Below are 18,898 nucleotides of genomic sequence, written 5' to 3' on the forward strand. Positions count from 1 at the left end.
TGCCAGCTGGCTTCCTGTCAGATTCAGTGAATGGGAAGTACAGGTGAGAAATCGCAAGCTGGAGATGGCCCGGCAGCAGCACAGGCAAAATCATTTTCTCTCTGCATCCACTGGAGACTCTGGCAGCAGCTGGTGGTGACGGGCTGCACTCAGCGTTTCCAGCAGTGGTGGGTTACTGCCTCAGGCTCCAGCAGTGTCAGTGGTACTGGAAGGACAGCAGTGGGTGCCTGCGGGCTCCAGTGACCTCTGGCAGTTCTGCCAGCAGCATCATTTCAAAAACTAAGCTCCTGGGGCGCCTGGGTGGCTCACTGGGTTAAGTGTCTGTCTTTGGCTCAGGTCATGATCTCGGGGTCCTGGGATCGAACCCCACATCGGGCTCCCTGCTCAGTGGAGAGTCTGCTTCTCCCTCTCCCTCTGTTTCTTCCCCCTGCTTGGTTCATTCTGTCTGTCTGTCTCTCTCTCAAATAAATCAATAAATCTTTAAAAGAAGAAAACCTAAGCTCCCACAGTGTCAGCAGCAAATGCACTTCCGGACCCAGTAACACCCTTCCACTTGATCTTCCAAGCCTAGGGGTGGTAGAAGCTTCCTGCAGGTAGTGATCTCTACTCTGCCTCACCTTACCCTTCTGCTCCTTCAAGCCAACAGGTTTCTAACCAGTTCTCTGGAATAAATTCCCTCTGTTTGAAATTCCAAGCACACTTCCTGGTTTCTTGTCCTCACCTCAGCGGACATATTGTTGTCCGGGCCATTGGATAGGCCCACTTCCTTGACTAATTTCCCAGTTGTGCTGTTTGGAGTTGCCGGGCTGGGTGGTTGCCACAACTAAAGCACACTATGCTCTCCAGGGGGGCACTAGGGAAGGAGCAAGGGCAGACCCTGGAGAAAGCCCAGATGAAGCTTCCTACTCCCATTGCTTCCTCACCTGCCCCTAACTATTAGAACTTACTGCTGTCTCCCAGGACAACTTGAGTTCATGTTGTGATTGGGAGGGATGGGCCCATCTTGATTAGGTGGGAGTGCAGCAATGAATGCAGTTGGCAAGGGGCCCAAAACAGAGGGGCCAGGACAGGGTGTCCTTGCTGCAGACAAGAGTTTAGGAAGGGGGGGGTGGGCAGGAATGATTACCTCTGCTTCCTCTTTTTCAGAGGTGATGGTAGAAGGGTGGACCCATGGTTCTCAACCTTTCCTGTCTTACCTTCCATGAAGCGCTCTGTAATCAAACCAAGAAAACTGACTTCCATTAGCATTCACTTTTGCCAGTACATAGGGCACTGCTACTAAATGCTTACATCTAACCCTCTGTGGGCTCCTGGTGCTACCCAAACCACCGTGGGGTAGGCAAGTCTCCGTAGAGACTGGGGGGATAAGATTGTGAATGATTCCTGGAAGGGCAGCAGCGCCAAGAACACCACTTCTCTCAGGGGTCCCTTGACATGGCCAGCAGTGTTCTGCAGGGCAGTGTTAGGCAAGTCCTGCTTCAGTGTGATCTACGATTAGGAACTTTCTAGATCCAGCTCAGCCATTTACCTGCTCTGTGATCTTGGGCAAGTCACTTAATCAAGCTCAGTCTCAGTATTTTCATCTATGTTAAGTTCTTTTAAAATAAATAATTTTAAGGGGTTGGATGGGATGGGAGAGAGGTATTATCCTCTACACTCTCCTTCTTGCCCATCCTCCCTGGATGTCCATGAGTATCAAATAAGGCATGCATGAAAATGCTCTGAAAAGTACAAAGCACCACACAGAAGCAAGGAAATATTATTACCAACAGAGCTGTTGGCTTAGAAAGATGGAGACAGGGCCCAGGCTGAAAGCCAAACAGCTGGAAGGCAGGAAATCTTAACACCAAAGAAGGAAACTTTCTTTGTTCAAAATCTTCCTGGAGTGGCACTTTCTTTGGAGCAGACCTGGCAGTGGACTCCTCTGAAATGCTGAAGTGGGTCCAGGAAAGTGTTGAGGGGGTAGGTAGGGCATTTAGCAGCCAAAGACACTGGAGAAACACCATCCCTGGTTTCTCAGTTCCTTTATGATCCAACAAAGGATGCAGTGAATTGGGGGGGGGGGGCGCAGGGGCACTGGAGGTGGACTGTATCAGCTGGACTCAGGTTCAAAGTCAGATGTATGTTGAATCCTTCCACAGGCTCCTTAACCAGTTACCAAGCTATTTTGGGAGCCAGGATGTCATGGCAGTCTGTAACTAATACTGAACTCTGTTGCCAACAACCTAAAATCCATTCTCTCTACATGGTGTTCAAAGCAAACATTGATTTGGAGAAGACCATAGAGATGGTCTAGTCAAACTGAGACGCAGAAAGGGGCAGAGACTGACCAAGATAACAAGTAGAATCAGGCTCATTTTGCTGCAAGGTAGAGAAATCTACCCAATCTAGGTCAAATATAAAGGATTTTCTTGTAAGGACTGGAACTGAAATGCCAGCATGAACAAGGCAGCTCTAGGACTCACTGTTCTATTCATTCTCCCTCTCCTGACACCCTCCCCCATCTCTGCACAGGGCTGCTCCTTTCGCCTCCACATACCAACCAGCTTCTACTGCTTCTTGGTCTCTGCTCCCTTTTATCTTGGCTCACACATGGCTCTACTGGCCAAGGCTCACTTTCTCTGACCTCCCTACTGCTACCCTCTCTGCTACCTGACAGTTTCTTTCTGTTCCGTGGTTCAAGACAGCCTCTAATTGGCCTGTCTTGGATTGTTGTGGTAGGCCATTAGTTAAAGGTCACCAGCTAATATATGAAATGGTAACCCTTGGCTGTTGTGCTGGCCCCATTTGTTCAAGTCTAGAAGCTGAAAGGGCCAAGTGGTCTAAAGCAGGAGCCCAAAAGGGTTTGTGGTCTGGGCAGCTCTTCTTCCAACTGAATGTAAGTTGGGCAGGCACTGTGCTGTCACTGGGACCATGTGACTAGAGCCCAAGGCTCCAGGTTTCCTGCCCAGACCTTTTTCCATAGAATTTGTCATTTCTTTCCCTTATTTATGCAGCAGGCATGTCTTAGTGCCTGTTCAATGTCATTCATAAAGCTCTCCCTCCTCCTTCCTCTCCTCCTCTTCCCTGACTCAAGGAACTTATGGTATAGTGAAGATAAAGGCAGGAGACTCATTAGAATACATGAGTGCTTTAGAAGGAGTGTAAACAGACTAATAATATCTACCACTTACTGAGTACCCTGTACCAATCGCTGCTGATCACTTTACATACATTTTCTTATTTAATCTTTACAACTCCCCTGTGAAGTCAGCCCCACATTTTACACAAGTGGAAACCGTCTCAGAAAGCGGTTCACAGATGATAAATAGCACAGCAGGGCTCTGATGCCAAAGTCTGTCAGTGCGATGCAGCCTTAACTGTGCTGTTAGAGCGCAGAGGACCACCTTGGCCATGGGAGGAGGCAGGGATGGGTGGGGAGAGCAGTAGACTTCCAGAAGGAGCTGAGCCTTGGAGCAGGAGTGAGCTTTCACCAGGCCAGTGGGGGTGGGCCATGTGTGTAGACAACAAGATGTGAGCACCAGAAGGGCTGGAGTGCGGGTGTAAGCAGGGAGCAGGGCCAGGAGCACGTTGCATATCCCTGAGAGTGAGTGCCTCCCTAAATTTGTGTCCTAGGTGCCTCTCTTGCCCTGCCTTCATCCAAGCACTGGGAAAGCATGGGGAGTTGAGGCCACGTGGAGCATTGAGAAGAAGAAGAAGACAAATTCAACACAGGCTATGAAATGCAACTACCAGTATTGGGGCCTTTGTACCTGAAATAGACTCTCAGGGCACATGGGTTGAATCCGAAGCAAAAAATTCAAGAGGGATGAAAATCTTTAACCACATAAACAATCTTCTGCAGGGGCGCCTGGGTGGCTCAGTCAGTTGAGCGTCTGACGCTTGATTTTTGCTCAGGTCATGATCTTGGGGTTGTGAGATCGAGCCCTGCTGCAGGCTCTGTGATGGGCATGGAGCCTACTTGGGATTCTCTCTCCCCCTTCCTCTATCCCTCTGCCCCTCCCCCCCTGAAAAAAACAAAACAAGAACAATAAACCCAATCTTCTCCAGCCCAGATTCCCCACACAGCTTTCTTCTTCTGCCTGACTTTCAGGTCTCCTCCTGGATGTCAGCTCCTCTAAAGGCTTCCTTGGTCTCCCAAGCTTGCCTTTAGGCACTTGGGTTACTTTTTTAATAATTGTCCTCCGCTTTGCCTGTCTCTGCACCAGACTGAATTCCCTGAGGGCAAGGGCTGGGTCCTACTCACCCTTCCATCCCTGGTAGAGCCTTTGGCTCATAGTAGCTGCTCAGTAAAAGACAGATTAAAGAATAACAAGTAGCCTCCAAGGGGCCTCGGCCCAATCTTTCAGGCCACATGGATTTTTTTCTTCCTGTCTCTGTGGGCCTACCAACCTCAACAACTGGCATCTTACACATGTAGGAGAAACCTTAAAAATCATCTAGCTATCTCCTTCCTCCTACCATTTTACAGATGGGATGATTGAGGTCCCATTTTCAGGTATTTGCCTTCAATCTCAATTTTATGTCTTCAGCCACAATTTCCCCCCTGAACTCCAGAACCAAGCAGCTGCTTCTGCATCCCTGCATCCAGGACTCCCCACAGTGCCTGAACCCGTCCACAACTGGCCTGAGCACCACCCCCAGGCCCGGTCCTCTCCCAGGCTTCCCCAACCTGGTCAAGAACATCACCATCTACCCTGCTGCTGGGGCCAAGATGTTGGGAGCCTCCTGCCACCTCCCACAGCCTCCCACCACCAACCAAACACCAAGGCCAGTCGTTTCCCCCACCCAAATCACAAAATGTCTCCAAATCTCTCCTGTTCCTTGGTTTAAATGCCCCACAGTTCTCAATGAGCCCCCGCAAAGTACCCTCATTAATTCCCCGAATCTGCTCTTTCCTTGTTCCAAACCACGCTCCTCACTGCAGTGCGAGTGACCTTTAAAAAATGCTTCTTTGTGGGGCATGTGGGTGGCTCCGTCGTTTGAGCATCCAACACTTGACCTCAGCTCAGGTCTTGATCTTAGGATCTTGATCTCAGAGCCATGAGTTCAGGCCCTGCCTTGGACTCCATACTTTAAAATAAAAAAAAGTGCTTCTTTATGATTTAACAACTTTGCTGATAAACCTTCAAAGGCTCTCTACTTTAAAGAAAATTAGATAATAGTTATTGTTATTATAGCTAACACTTATGGAAAATTTATTATGTCCTAAAACCCATTCTAAGGACTTTATATATATTAATTCATTTAATCCTCACAACTATGAATATTCCCATGATACAGATGAGAAAACTGAGACTCAGAAGTACCTTTTGGGCTTTTTTGCATAGGCTTTTACCCTCCCATTGACTCTGATCTGGCTGACCTTGAAGAACGTTCCAGCACGACCTCATATGGCACATATTCTAGTTTGTAATTATGTATTATTTTGGTGTGGTGGTCATTTGATTGATGTCTGCCATCCCAATAGACTCTATTTATTTCTTTAGAGGGAGTGGGGGGAGGGGCAGAGGGAGAGAGAGAGAGAGAGAAACTTAAGCAGGCTCCCGCTCAGCACTGAGCCCAACGTGGTGCTCAATCTCACAGCCCTGAGATCATGACCTGAGCCGAAATCAAGAGTCGGATGCTTAACTGACTGAGCCACCCAGGCACCCCCTCCAACAGACTTTAAATTCTGTTTTGCTCGTTGTTGTCTCCTCAGTATTTAACAGGTAACAAACACTTGCTCCATATTTGTTGAATGAATCAATGAAAAGGAATTTCAGTAGGAGAGTAGGTGTGGGCAGATTCGTTTTAGAAGGATTTCTCTTGGGTGAAAGTTTGGAGATGTCCAAATCAAGTCACTGCCCCCAGCTGGATTCAAGAGTGAGAGGAAGGCAGTGTGGATGAGGGGAGTGGCCATGGGAATGGATAGCAGTAAATGAACCTGGGGAATGTTTAAGAGGTAGATTGGGCAGGCCTTGACAATTAACTGGTTGGAGGCGAGGACAAGGGAGGAGTCAAAGGTGACTCTTAGGTTTCTGGCTTAAGCAACCGGTAGCTTGAACTCAGGTGGGGACCTTTTGGGAAGAAAGAGGCAGGTTGGGCTGGCAGAGCAGGTGCCCCTTAGACCAAGTCAACTGAACCAGGGAAAAGTTCTCAAAATCTTTGTGCCCAAACTCCTCTGTGCCCAAACTCTAGCTTGGCCCTGGTATACTTGTCCAGCATTATCTCTAACCAACCCTAGACTCAGGGCATGTAGACCACTTCTCCTCCCCCAAGCTCCGTTCTTCCTCACCCAGACTTGTAAATGTTGCCCTACTCCTTCACCCCTCCCTTCAACTCCGCAAGACTCATTTCAAAGACATCTTCTCCCACACCCTTCCTCTCTCCCCATACCTCTTCTTGTGGCTAACATGTCCTTGGCTGTTTCCAGGATTCGCTGTGCCAGAAATGTTTCTCTTCTGTCTCCCCTAATGACTGTTTTTCTCAATTTTGAATCCCCAGCACCTGGGACAAAGCCCGGATCAAGGTTAACTTCAAAAAACTTTGTTTTACTGAATTCTTCCCAGACTTTGGCTTTCTTATATCAAGAGCGGGGCCAGGAGTCGGACGCTGAATCCTAATGCGGCCACGCACAATTTGGCCAGGTCACTTCTCTCTAACACTACTTCCTCATCTGTCAAATGGAGCCGATCATAACGTAGACCTACCCAGAAGAGCGGCTTTGGGCATTAAATGAAATGCCGTATGTTTAAGTGTTCAGTACAATGCCTGGAACATTGTTAGCGCCCTCAAAAATTTAGCTGTTATTTATTTTAAGAAAAACATTCCCATGGGGCGCCTGGCTGCCTCAGTCGGTTGGAGCGGGAGACTCTTGATCTCCGGGTTGTCGTTTCCAGCCCCACGCTAGATGTAGAGATTACTTAAAAATAAAATCTTAGGGGCGCCTGGGTGGCTCAGTCGTTGAGCGTCTGCCTTCGGCTCAGGGCATGATCCCGGCATTCTGGGATCGAGCCCCACATCAGGCTCCTCCGCTATGACCCTGCATCTTCCTCTCCCACTCCCCCTGCTTGTGTTCCCTCTCTCGCTGGCTGTCTCTATCTCTGTCAAATAAATAAATAAAATCTTAAAAAAAAATAAAAATAAAATCTTAAAAAAAAAAAAATTGCCGCCTTCAGATCCAGAAGCGGCACGAATTGGAACGGAGGATTTCAGTTCCCAGGATGGCCATAGGAGGGGAGTGGTGAGCAGCCTCAGGGCAGACTGGCTCTGCCCTGCCGAGGCACCTGCTGAGGACCCAGATGGCTGGGCTGGGATTCCCGGGGCTTCCCGGCCCCTGAACAGGTGGGCGCTGGCCGGGGCGCTGTGGGAGGAGTCTCCACGGTGTGCTCTGCCCTCTCACAACCACGGCCGTCCCTCCTGCTCGCCCCTTTCACGCCTTGGGGGAGGGACGGGCGGCTAGAGTAGGGGACTGCTGGGATCCATCCTCTCCAGTTTGTCGTATGTCTTTCAAACTCGAGTATGATAATTTCTTCTTTATAGAAGTTTTTATAGTCCAATTTATCGATGTTTTTCCTTTGGCTTCTAGGTTTCATCATGCCTAGGAAAGTCTTTGCCATCTCCAGGATTATTAAAACATTCACTTATGCTTTCTGCTGGCACATAAAATATATAAATGTGCTCGTCACCTGGAGTTTATTTTGGTGTAAGGACACAGTTTTCTCTCATTTCTTCAAATGACTTGCTAGTTATTTCACCCATTTACCTGAAGTGCCATCTTTATCATACACCGAATTCCTTTGTGTGGTTGGAACCATTTCTCTTTTCCAATCTGTTCCACTGATTCGTGTAGTCCTGCTTCATTACCATGTTGCTTTAAATACATTGACTTTATGTTTTCATGTCAGGTAAGGCAGAATCTCTTTCCGTTCCTTTTTCTCTAGATTTTTTTTTTATTCCTGCGTGTTTATTCTTCTTATATCCACTTAAGAATCAACCCTCCACCCAATCCTTTTTTCCTGGAGTCCCTGAAATTATATGCAAAGTGTATATTTGCACATTTGTCCAGAGAGAAGGCCCAAGTTTTCACCAAATGTGCAAAGGGACCATGATTCCAAAGGGAGCCCCCGAATTCCATGTCTCTGTGATAGGGTGCATGGGAAGAGCACAAGGGACTCTTGATTCCTTCCCCCTTTCCCACACCCTTACAGGTTCTGCTCTCCCCATCCCTCACCTCCATTGTTGCAGCTATTTCCCTGCCCTCCATCTTGTCCCTCTAATCTAATCCCCCTTGCTGCTCCAGAATAATCATTCTATGACACAGGCCTAGTTCTAGGCCTGATGTAGATTAGGTGATAACAAAAGTTTAATTAATAGTTGAATAAAATTGAGTCCCGGCTCCACGTCTGGCCAGCTGTGAGACCCAGCTTCAGGCTCTCCACATTTTAGGGTCTCATAAAGTCTTTTTCTTCACAGCAGGAACTTGGGCAAGTCTTTTCTCCTCTCTCGGCGTCAATTTTTCCACCCCTAAGTTGAATTTGAGTTTGTAAGTCATTTCCCCTATTTCCCACCATCTGACTTTCCTGGATCTGGTCCAGGATGGAGTAGGGGTACCATGGTGTCAGAGATGTCCTGCGAGGTGCCCCAAAGAAGAGGAAGGATGAAAAAGTACAGATAGAAATGGTGGTGGAGGGGGAAGCAGTCATGAGCAGGAGTGTCCTAGAGACGTGGAGAAGCTTGAGGCGTCTTCTAGACCCCAACCCTTCGAGGTCTTGTTAGCCTGGGTCGCCTGCAACCAGGCAAACCCAGACTCTCCCCATTCCCCTAGGTCCGCCCACCACCAAAGGCCCTGCCCCCAGTGGCCCCGCCCCCAATGGCCCCACCCGCCTGGCAGAGGCCCCGCCCCCATCAGGCCCCGCCTCCCTCTTCGCCTCCCGCCGGCCGGGGCTTGGGGTTTGCACCCGGCGGCGGCTGAGAACCGTGGCGGCTGCGGAGCCAGCAGCGCAGGCGGGCGGAGCGGAGCTGCCCGGCCCGGTGGCGGGCGATGCCCCCGTGAGCCTCTTTCGCCGCCCCTCCCCGCCCCGCGCCCCTACCCCCTCGGAGTCCGCCGCCCGCCTGGGACCGGGCCGCGCCCGCCGCCGGGTCCGCGGGGCGGGGTCCCGGGGCAGCACCTGCCCCGCCTTGTGGAGCAGCCTCGCCCAGCGGAGACCCCTCCCTGTCTGGACCCTGGCCCCACCTCCGGGTAAGTCAGTAGGCCTTGCTCGCCTGGGAGTGGACGTGGGGAGGGGGCTGCCGAGGTCTGCGGGACCACCGGGGGGGAGGGGGTTCTGGCCGTGAGGCGCCATGTAGGGATGTGAGTGTGCAGGGTCGGGAGGGGGGGCGGCGGCTCAGAGGATGAGCAGAGTGTATGTGATGGCTCGGGGGTGGGGGCTAAGGTATGAGAGGGGAACGTGGGGTGTTTGAGGAAGCCTGGAAAATGGGGTAGGGGACCCCAGAGTCTTGAGTTCTTTCCTGATTCTCAGAGCACCTGGGGCCCTGGTCTTCAACAGCATTGCCTCGCATGGCATTTTTGGAAAGTGCTTAAAATCTCTCCTGGAAAGGGAGCTGGAAGGCAGCCTGCTTTCTCCCTCCTGCCTGTGCCCTGGTTGAGAAGCAGGCACTCTTTCCTCCCAGTGAAACACCATCGTGGTGCCCACAGGACACCCCCCACCCAGCCCACGAAAGGAAAGGGGTGGTTCTCACTCCAGCCCTAGGGTAGGAAGAGGGGGCTTTTGGGAAGCTGGGGAAGGCAATTGGTCAGTCCACGGTGGGGAGTCGAAGGTTGAGGGAGGCTTGGCAGGACTCTTGGTAGGCAACCTGGACACCCTTTCATTCATGGGGTGGGTAGCTTCACTGGCTGGCCTCCAGGCTGCCTGGACCCATGCTCACATCCCCTTCTCTGGACAACCCAGCCCAGAGGAGTAGGTTCCTTCCCAGTATCCTGGGCCTGGAAACCCAGGGAGGGCCCATAGCTCCTGTGGTCTTGAATGGAGTGGGCAATGCCATATCAGATGCCAGAGAAGAAGGGGTGCTGGGCTGGCACTGCCATTTTGGGGCTGGGGAGCCTGGGTGAATGTCAGTGTCCACCCGTAGCCCCAGTGGTGTTGTCTGGGTGTGGAGAGGAAGGCTGATGCCCCTTTGGTCCTGTCTTCTGCCTGTGATGCCTTTTTAAGTCTATGGTCCTTGGGTTTGGGGCCTGAAGTGGCAGGGAGAGGGCCTTTCTGGGCTAGGCCTGGTCACCAAGGGTTAACTAGCCGGCAAACCCCGCCCCCCCCCCCCCCCCCCCGTTGCTGCCAGCCACCAATTAGTCTGTAATCAGGCAGCTGCCAACTGTCCCTGGGGGCATGTGGGTAGCCTAATGGGACATTCTCTGGTTGGGGGTGTGTGGGGGTATGGAATTGGGGAAGGGGTCCATGAAATCTGTGCTTAAACCAAGCACTATGCCCTTCTGAACCTGTTTAGGGCCCACAGACCCCCTTCCTGCCCTCAGTGTCTGGGCTGCCTGCCTTAGGGACCTCCAGCCCTGGGGTTTGACACCTACTCAACCCTCTGCAGGGAATGAAGCCCAGAGTCAGGCAAACTTGACTTCAAACCCGGGCTCTGCCACTTTCTGGCTGTGTGCTATTGAGGGAATCACTTCCCCTCTAGGAGCCTCCTTCGGTGAAATAGACCCACCTTCCCGTTCTGCTGGGAGAAGTGATTGAAATGGTGGATCTTAGCTGCTTCGCACAGTGCCTGGCACTAATGAACTCACTAGCAACCCTTGTGCCAAGGGCTTGACGGGACAGGCAGGCAGAAGCCAGGTGCTGAGGTCGCAGCCAGGGACCAGGTTCCCTTCCCCCGGGGCATGTGGTTGTGGGCCAGGCGCTGTCTCTGTCTTAACTCTCATGTCGCCCTCCCCCCTTGCTCACAGACATTTCTGGTCTCGGACATTAATTGGATTTTCCTCTGCAGAGCCTGGGGCCAAGCTGCTACTTTCTGGGCTCCCCCTATCCCTAACCAGGTGCTAAGCTCTGTGGGGTCTCTCAGGGGTCTGGGCGATGTCTGCAGCTGCAACAGCAGCTGGCCCTTTAAGGAGGGAAGAAAACAATTATCTGGCCTGGGCATTGCATCAGCTGGAGCCTGGAGGGTCCCTGGGGAAAGGGGGGCCGGCTGGTGGTTGATTTCATTAGTGCCATGTGAGAACTCTCACCCGAGTCTGCCCGCTCCCCAGCTGCAGCCTCCTCCACCAGGCAGCGGCAGCCCCAGCCCCACTGCTTCCCCCTACCCCACCCAAGAGCTCTACCTTGGAGGACTCTGTGCACCCCCAGCTCATGTCTTGGACCCTGGGCAGAGAGGGGTGGGGAAGTGTCTCTCGCACGGGCTTTTTGCTGACTTGGGGCGCAGGGTATACCTCCTGTACCAGCATTTTACTGACAATGGGGGTGTCTCCCCCATTAGTGTTTGGCTGATGGAGGGGGAGTGTATTTCTCCTACACTGGCATTTTGTTGACCCAGGGGAGGGGTGATTTCTACGCTGGCCTCTCACTGTCCGAGGAGCTGCCTTCTGCACTGGGGTTTTGCTGACCTGACAGTGGAACTGAGCTGCTTTGGGTGTGTGTGAATTGAAGGCACGGGTGAGAAACTATTGCTCCTTGGTTGGAAGTGAGCTGGCTGGGAACAGTCACAGGGGCAGAGAGGACACCGGGTATTTGAGCATCAGACAGACCTGGGTTCAAATCCTGCATTCTCCATTTCCAGGCTCTGTTACCACTTCAGGCAACTGGTCTCAGACTCCTCTGGAAAATTGGAATAATTGACACTCATACTGCCCCACCCCCATCAGGAAGGTGCTTGGGGATTAGATGCAGTGACTGGATGTACAGCCCCCAACCCAGGGCTGGCAGGTGCAGGGTGCATACTATAGGACGATTCTCTTCCTTTTGCAAGCTTGGGCTTCTCCCGCTTTGAGTTCTAGATACCTGAACAAGATGAAGAAGATGAGGGGGGAGTGGAGAGAAGGGGAGAAGGTGTGCAGGACCCTCCTGCCTCTGTTGCAGGGGGCTGCCTTCAGACACCCGACGGACAAGCTCTGTGAGCCACACAGCCCTGCCTCCCTAGAGCCTGCATTCCAGCTAGGGTGGCCCACGGCAGCTAATGACACTTGTGTCAGTGTGTTGAAAGGAACGATTCAGGGAGCGTAGGGTGACAAGGAGTTGAGGAGGCAAAGAAGCAGGGATAAGGAGAGGGAGCAGGCCTGGGTGATGGTGGGAGGGGCCTGGTGTGGTGGGGGAGGGCAGCAGTGGGGGAGAGAGGGTAGAGAGTGTGCAGGTGGCAGACCAGACCTTCCTGGTCAGTAGGATGCTAAAGGCTCAGGAGCTCTCCTGAGGCCAACAGCAGTCCCTAAAGGGCTTTAAGCCGAGAAGGCAGGGTTTCATTTCCAGAGAGCATGGGCTAGGGTCTGTGGCCCTCAGGCAGAGCCTTCTTGGGAGTGACCTTTTGCCCTTTCACACCCCCTTCCCTGGGTAGCAGCCCGGGTGCCCAGGGAGCGGGTTGTTTATGTGGCTTGCCCCAGGAGGGAGGGGGCCGGTCCCAGTCCCTCCAGCTCCCTCTCTCTCGGCCTTGTTGACAAAGTTCGCCCCTTGGGGCCACGTTCTCCCCACCTCCCCAGGGAGCCAGAGGGCAGGAGGCAGGGCTTTGGCACCAGGCTGACCTATGTTCACATCCCAGCTCCATAGTTCATGAGGCGGTGACTTCTGGCAAGACACACCGCATCTCTAAACCTCAGCGTCGTCAACTGTAACACAGAGTCGATGTTATTTCTGTGGGAGGGAGAAAATGAAATTCCAGATGGAAATTACAAAACCCTATCTTGATGTCCGTTGGCATTTTTACTCTGTTGCATGGGGCCGACACCTACTCCAGGCCAGGCCCGGGGCTGGGTGGGGGTGGAGACAGGGCTGGTTTCATGAGTGCATGGCTGCACGGAGCCCTAGGTTAGCAGGACCTCACACTCGGTTTAGTGTTCTGCGATCACCATCTTGAAATTCTTCATCTTGACCAAGGGTCCCACATTTTCATTTAGCACTGGGCCCTGCATATTATGTAGCCCCACAAATTGGGTAGGGGTAAGAAGAGGCAGGGAGAGACACAGACCTGGAAAAAGTTCCCACATGGAGGAGATACAAGGTGGAGGGCATGACTAACTGTCCCAAGGTGGGTAGGATGTTAATAATAGTAATATTTATTTAGTGCTTACTGTGTGCTAGGTTCTCTGCTAAGTACTTTACACACTCACCCTCAAACAGCCCTGCGAGGTAGGTACCATTATTATTTCCGTGATACAGATGAGGGAAGTGAGGTTCAATTTCTTGGCCCAAGACATAGCTATCAAGTAGCAGAACTGGGATTCGAACCCAGGTTGTTGGACAGCAGAGTGCATGCCGGGACTGGGGGAAGTCTTCCCTAGGAGGAGGGGCCCCCTGAGCTGTGTCCTTGGAGGAGGAAGAGGTGCTGTGGGGGAGGGAGGGCTGTCTCAGCTGGAAAAGTGTCTGTGCTGAGGCCTGAGGCTTGGCCAGGGGAGGTGGAGCCAAAGCCTGATGCCTCCTGGGGCTGAGGGAATTAACCTTTGGATTTCACGGTTCTGATTTGCTGAGCTCAGGGCTTCTGGTCACTCTGCCCCCAGGCCCTGCTGCCACCAGGATTCCACCTCCCCAGCTGCCTCCCTTCATCCCTCTCTCCGTACTGCCCACGCCTCCTCCACTGCCAGGTAACCTCATTACCCTCTGGACCTGAGTGGTCTCTTCTGGGCTCGGGCCTTGCAAGTCTAACTGCTTCCTGGGCCACATTTAGATGTCTCACAATCCACATAGGGTCCAAACCCAGGTCCCCAGGTCCCCAGCTCCGCCTGCTGGCACCTGCTCTGCCTCCAGCATCACCAGCTCATCTCTGCTGCCACCATCCACCCACTTGCTCAAGCTGGAAAGCTGGAAGTTCTCCTGGACACCTCCCTCTCCCTCACCCCCACATCCCACAGCCGTCCTCAGCAAGTCGTGTTAGCTCTCTGGTATCTCTCTCCCTGCCCGCCGCCCCATTCCAGACTACCATCAGCTCCCACCTGGACCACAGTGACAGCCTCCTAGAGTTGGTTTCTTCTGTGTCTGTTCTTACCCCACTTCGTTTCATTTTTCACACCGCAGCCAGAGTGCCCTTCGAAAGATACACGTTTGATTGTATCATCTCCCTGTGTAAGACCCTTCCAAGACTTCTTGGAACCAAAGCCAGACTCTGACGCAGGCTCCAAGGCCCTGTGTGATCTGGTCCTTGCCTACCTTTTTCTATCATCTGGTACCATTCTCCCTCTCCCTGAGCAGCAGGACTTTCGCACATGGTCCTCCATCCTGGAATGCACTCCTCCTCCTGCTGCCTTGTTAACTCCTACTTAGCTTTCAGAGAGATACCAGCTCAAACATTGTTTCCCCGGTGAAGCCTAAAAACCAGAAATTAAACACTGCCCCCCCCCCAAGAGGAGGACCTCGTACTTCGTCATGCCACTCATCACACTTGAATTGCTTCTTCCTTGTTTCTCTTTCTGGCTAGCCTGTGAACTCCGTGGGGTCAGGAATCCTGTTTTGCCTAGCCCCAGCACACAGTAGGTACACAGTGAGCTGTTCAGTGGATGAAAGGAACAGATGAATCATCGCTGCAGCCTCCTAACTGGCCTCCCTGCCTTCAGGCCTGCCTTCTCCAGTCCTTTCTTCGCATGGCCCCAAAGCCATCTTTCTAAAGCACAGAACTGACCCTGTCACCCCCCTGCTACTTAAAATACTTCAATAGCTTCCTATTGCTGACAAGAAAGGCCTCAACTTCTTAGCATGGAATTCAAAGCCCTTTGTGATCAGCACCGGACTGCCTCCCAGCTTCATCTTCCCTGCTCTTCCCCCCTCCCCCCTCCCAACACTTTGAACTTCTGGCAGTTCCTCTAACACGTCAGGCTGTTTTGTGCCTCTGTTCCTCTGCACTTGCTGTTCTCGCTGCCTGTAAGGCCTCCCGCACCCCTGCTTTGTCTCCCTGGAGAATGTCCTTCACTCTTCAAAACCGGCTCAGCCACCACCTTTGCTGCGAAGCCTCCGAGGACCCTCCCAGCCCTTCCTGGACGGTGTTAACTCACCCTCCTTCGGCCACATCTGTACAGAGCCTACATCCCTACTTCCTTGTCTCCCGTTAAGCTGAGCTCATCCAGTGCAGACACACTGATCCCTCTCCCCCGGGCCAGGATTGTTCATCTTTGTGCCTCTAGCTCCCCAGCTTCTCCCCTTTCTTAATTAGGTCTTTGCTTGTATGTAGAAACCCACTCAAGCCAGCTTCAGTAATAAAGAAGGGTTTATTACCAGGACACAAGGGATTCCTGAGAACAGAGGGGCAGAAAAATCGTTAGCTTCTGGGAGGCGGGACCTGTAGGCCAGGAGAAATGGAAGCAGCCGTTCTCTGCACCTTGCTGGCCGCCTTTATACCTTTCTTTCTCCACAGACTGGGTTTTCTCTGCTTTACCAGACCCTGGGCAACCTGTAATTGCTGTAGTGTGTCCTTCCTTCCAGCCTCATTCAGAGAACCCGGGTTTGGCCGATCCAAGTCCGAACTTGTATGAGAGGATCTGATTGGCTCTGAGTGGGTCAGGTGCCCACCCAGGTCCAATCAACTGCAGCCTGCTGGGAAGGCTCTCAAAGTCACACAGGCAGTCATCGCTCTTGACCCCCTTGGAGAAAGGGGGTGGTAGGGAGGGTCTTTGTTGTCTGAGCAAGTACATTAAAAGACATCTGCTGGAATCCTTAGAGTGCCAGGGTGTGCCTGGCCCCCAACCTTCCATCTGGATAGGACCTGGAGAAAACAGCCCAGGCATTCTGACTTAAAGGGAAGTCTTTTCCTGGGGCAGCTATGCCGCCGGCAGGCTCTGAAGAGTCTGTCAGTTGTCATTCAAAGGCCAGAGCAGAAAGATAGGAAGATGAGACCCTAAATTTTGTCACTTCTCTTTGGAGTGGGCAGAGAAGGAAGAGGAGGGCATGAGCAGACAGAATAGTTCTCTCTACCAAAATCATATTCATTCTCTAAGACAGAACTCATTTCCTCTCTGTAGTGAAGAACCATGCCATGCCTACCCACCCCCAGCAGCCATTTTTTTTACCTGAATTAATTATTCCTTTTACTTCCCTAGTAATAAATATTTTTCAGTCTTCACTTTGTGCCAGACTCTATGCGCATGCATTATTTCATTGAATCCTCACACCCTATAAGATAGGTACTATTATTATCCCATTTTACAGATAAGGAATCTGAGGTCTGGAGAGGTGCCATTATTCAGCTAGGGACACACAGCAGTTTGACCCAAGAGTGAAAGTTCTACTTACTCACTTGCCTGTTTGCCTTTGGGATTGTGAGGGTCTCATAGGCAGATGCAAGGTTACCATTTTCCCGCTACTCCTTCCTGCCCGGGAAGGGGTCAGCCTAGATCAAGGGCTCCCAAAGATGGGACAGATGGAGGCAGGTAGAGTAGAAAAGAGGGGTGGGAGGTGAGGATCTACCCTGTTTAGCTATGTGACTCTGAACAAATCTTAATCTTTTAGAGCCTCTGTTTTCTCATTCAGAAATGGGAGTAATAATTCCTACTGTGCAGCTCATACTAGTTGGTGGCTGTAGGGACAATTTGTAAATAGGAAAGAACTGAACTGGGACGCCTGGGTGGCTCAGTCGTTTAGCCTCTGCCTTCAGCTCAGGGAATGATCCCAGGGTCCAGGGATCGAGCCCTGCATCAGGCTCCCTTCTCCCCTGGGAGCCTGCTTCTTCCTCTCCCGCTCCCCCTGCTTGTGTTCCCTCTCTCGCTGGCGGTCTCTCTCTCTGTCAAATAAATAAATAAAATCTTAAAAAAAAAAAAAAAAAAGGAAAGACCTGAGCAATTTCTAAGGATTATAATTACCGGAATGGACCATGGCACCAAGGCTCCAGCTAGTCACTGTGCCCACGCCCCTACAGGAAGCGGGCAAGCCTAGAGCTTCCCACTGTGGGGAGTAGCACCTTCAGCAAGACCTGAGGTGGCCTTCAGTGGCTTGTGGACTTGTCATTACATAGCATTGGCTCACGTAGTGAGAAAGTCGGTTCCCTTTCAACTCTGTCAAGTCCAAGGTTGTCCCAGGGAGAAAGTGTCAGTGTGTCTTTAACAACGTTCCCACACTGCTGCCCTTCTCTTTTTAACAAAGAGGCCTTGACAGGCAACTCGATGTAGCTAACGTTTAATAATATAGTTTGCTTTTACTATATTTATTTTACCATCATTTTCTATTTTTTAAAAGCAACAATAGCCTTTGCATTTATAGTAGTAACAGAAAGTTTCTATTTACAGTAAATGCATGTAAGTTAAAAGTGTCAATTTCAAGACCACAAATAAGGAACAGTACAAGAGTATGGAGATTTGGCAGAAATTGTTGAGGGGGCACACAGTGTTGTGTGGATAATGCAAAATTGGGAAGTGGTATGGGGACGTCAGAGACATGGCCTATTGGCCTAGATAATCTTGAAGGTCCTTTCCAACTGCCTGGAAAATTTGGGGGTCTCCTTCTGTTCTGCCAGCCTGCTTCCCTCTCTTCACCTCATGCCCTGTCTTGGGGTTCTTTCAGAAAATCCTTCCATGATTATTCTGCAGACAGGAGAATTTGTGCCATCCTTCCCTCCCCTGCTGGGGGGGGGGGAGGCTCTTGGAGTTGGGGTGTCTGGATGGGCATAGCATGTGCCCTCATCTCTGAGGCGTTACTTGGGCACTCCTGGGGGAGCAGAAGTTGCAGACTCCATAGTCCTCCTGGTCCCCGTGCACAACACAAACCTCAGGGCCTCCCAGAGAGTGGAGTCCCAGGGAGCACAGAGGCTGTGGGAGATGCAGGTGAGGGCAAGGCCATCCCTGGAGCCTCATGCCCCAGAGCTTGGGGCCTGGGGACAGGGAGGCCGGGAAGGCTTTGGGGTCTCAAAGGTCCCCTTTCCCCTGCTTACCCCCTTCCCACCTCTTTGTGCTGCTGCCTGTCTGCCCTGGGGGATTGGGCAGCAACCCCCGGAGGCCTCAGAGTACACCAAGAACTTATCCGCAGGATTCAACACCAGGGCCAGGCAGGAGGGACAGAAGTACTGCCTGTCTCTTCCCCAGTCCCGTGTCCACAGCAGGAGGGCAGGCCTGGGCTCCAGGAGGGTGGAGGGCCTGGGTAGTGTGGTGAATGTCTTAGGGTCTCTGTGAAGGCATACTCTGTGTGTGTGTGTGTGTGTGTGTGTGTGTGTGTGTGTGTGTGTGAGAGTGTGACAGAGTCGCTCCGGGGCCGTATGTCTGAGGGACTCCGCGGAGGCACACTGTGTGTGTCTGTAGGAAATGTGTCTGAGCTTCTCTGGGAGGGAGTTTTTGTGCAGCATGTGAGTTTGTGTACGTGTGGCAGAGTGCCTGTGTGATGTGCGGGGGGTCTGTGGCGGTGTGTGTCTGCGAGGCGTATTGTGTGTGTGCTGTGTGTCTAGGTGGCCTGCTGCTGGGTGTGGTGTGTGCCTGTTGTTCTGTGCAGTTGCCGTCTTTGTACAGCGCGCGTCTGGCTGTGTGGTGCGTCTGAGTGGCGGCGGGAAGCTGTGTGGCGTGTGCGCGGGTCTTTGTGCCCCGGGAAGGGTCCGGGGGCGGAGCGGTGTGCCCGGAATGAGGAGCGCGCCTGAGGGCGGTGTCTGTCTGAGCCGGGGCCGCCGGGTGTGCTGGGTTCCCGGGGAGGGTCCCCAGGGCGGGCGGCGCCTTCCGGTTAGGCGCGGGGCTGGTCACCCGAGCCCCTTCCCCCATGAAATATTGATCGAGCCTCGCGGCGGCCCTGGCGAAACCCGGGCCAGAGGATGG

General features: G+C 52.3%; 1 protein-coding gene across 1 annotated transcript in view; it reads left to right on the plus strand.

The window, feature by feature from the left end:
* Nucleotides 1-8,934: 8,934 nt before the first annotated feature.
* The window catches only part of RIMS3 (regulating synaptic membrane exocytosis 3), a 39,190-nt gene continuing 29,226 nt past the window's right edge, over nt 8,935-18,898 (plus strand). Inside the window, exon 1 of the mRNA XM_026498383.4 lies at nt 8,935-9,223. The gene's annotated coding sequence lies outside the window, so the exon portion shown is untranslated. The remainder of the gene's footprint in view (nt 9,224-18,898) is intronic.

Source organism: Ursus arctos, unplaced genomic scaffold (genome assembly GCF_023065955.2).
Source record: "Ursus arctos isolate Adak ecotype North America unplaced genomic scaffold, UrsArc2.0 scaffold_12, whole genome shotgun sequence".
Lineage (NCBI taxonomy): Eukaryota > Metazoa > Chordata > Mammalia > Carnivora > Ursidae > Ursus > Ursus arctos.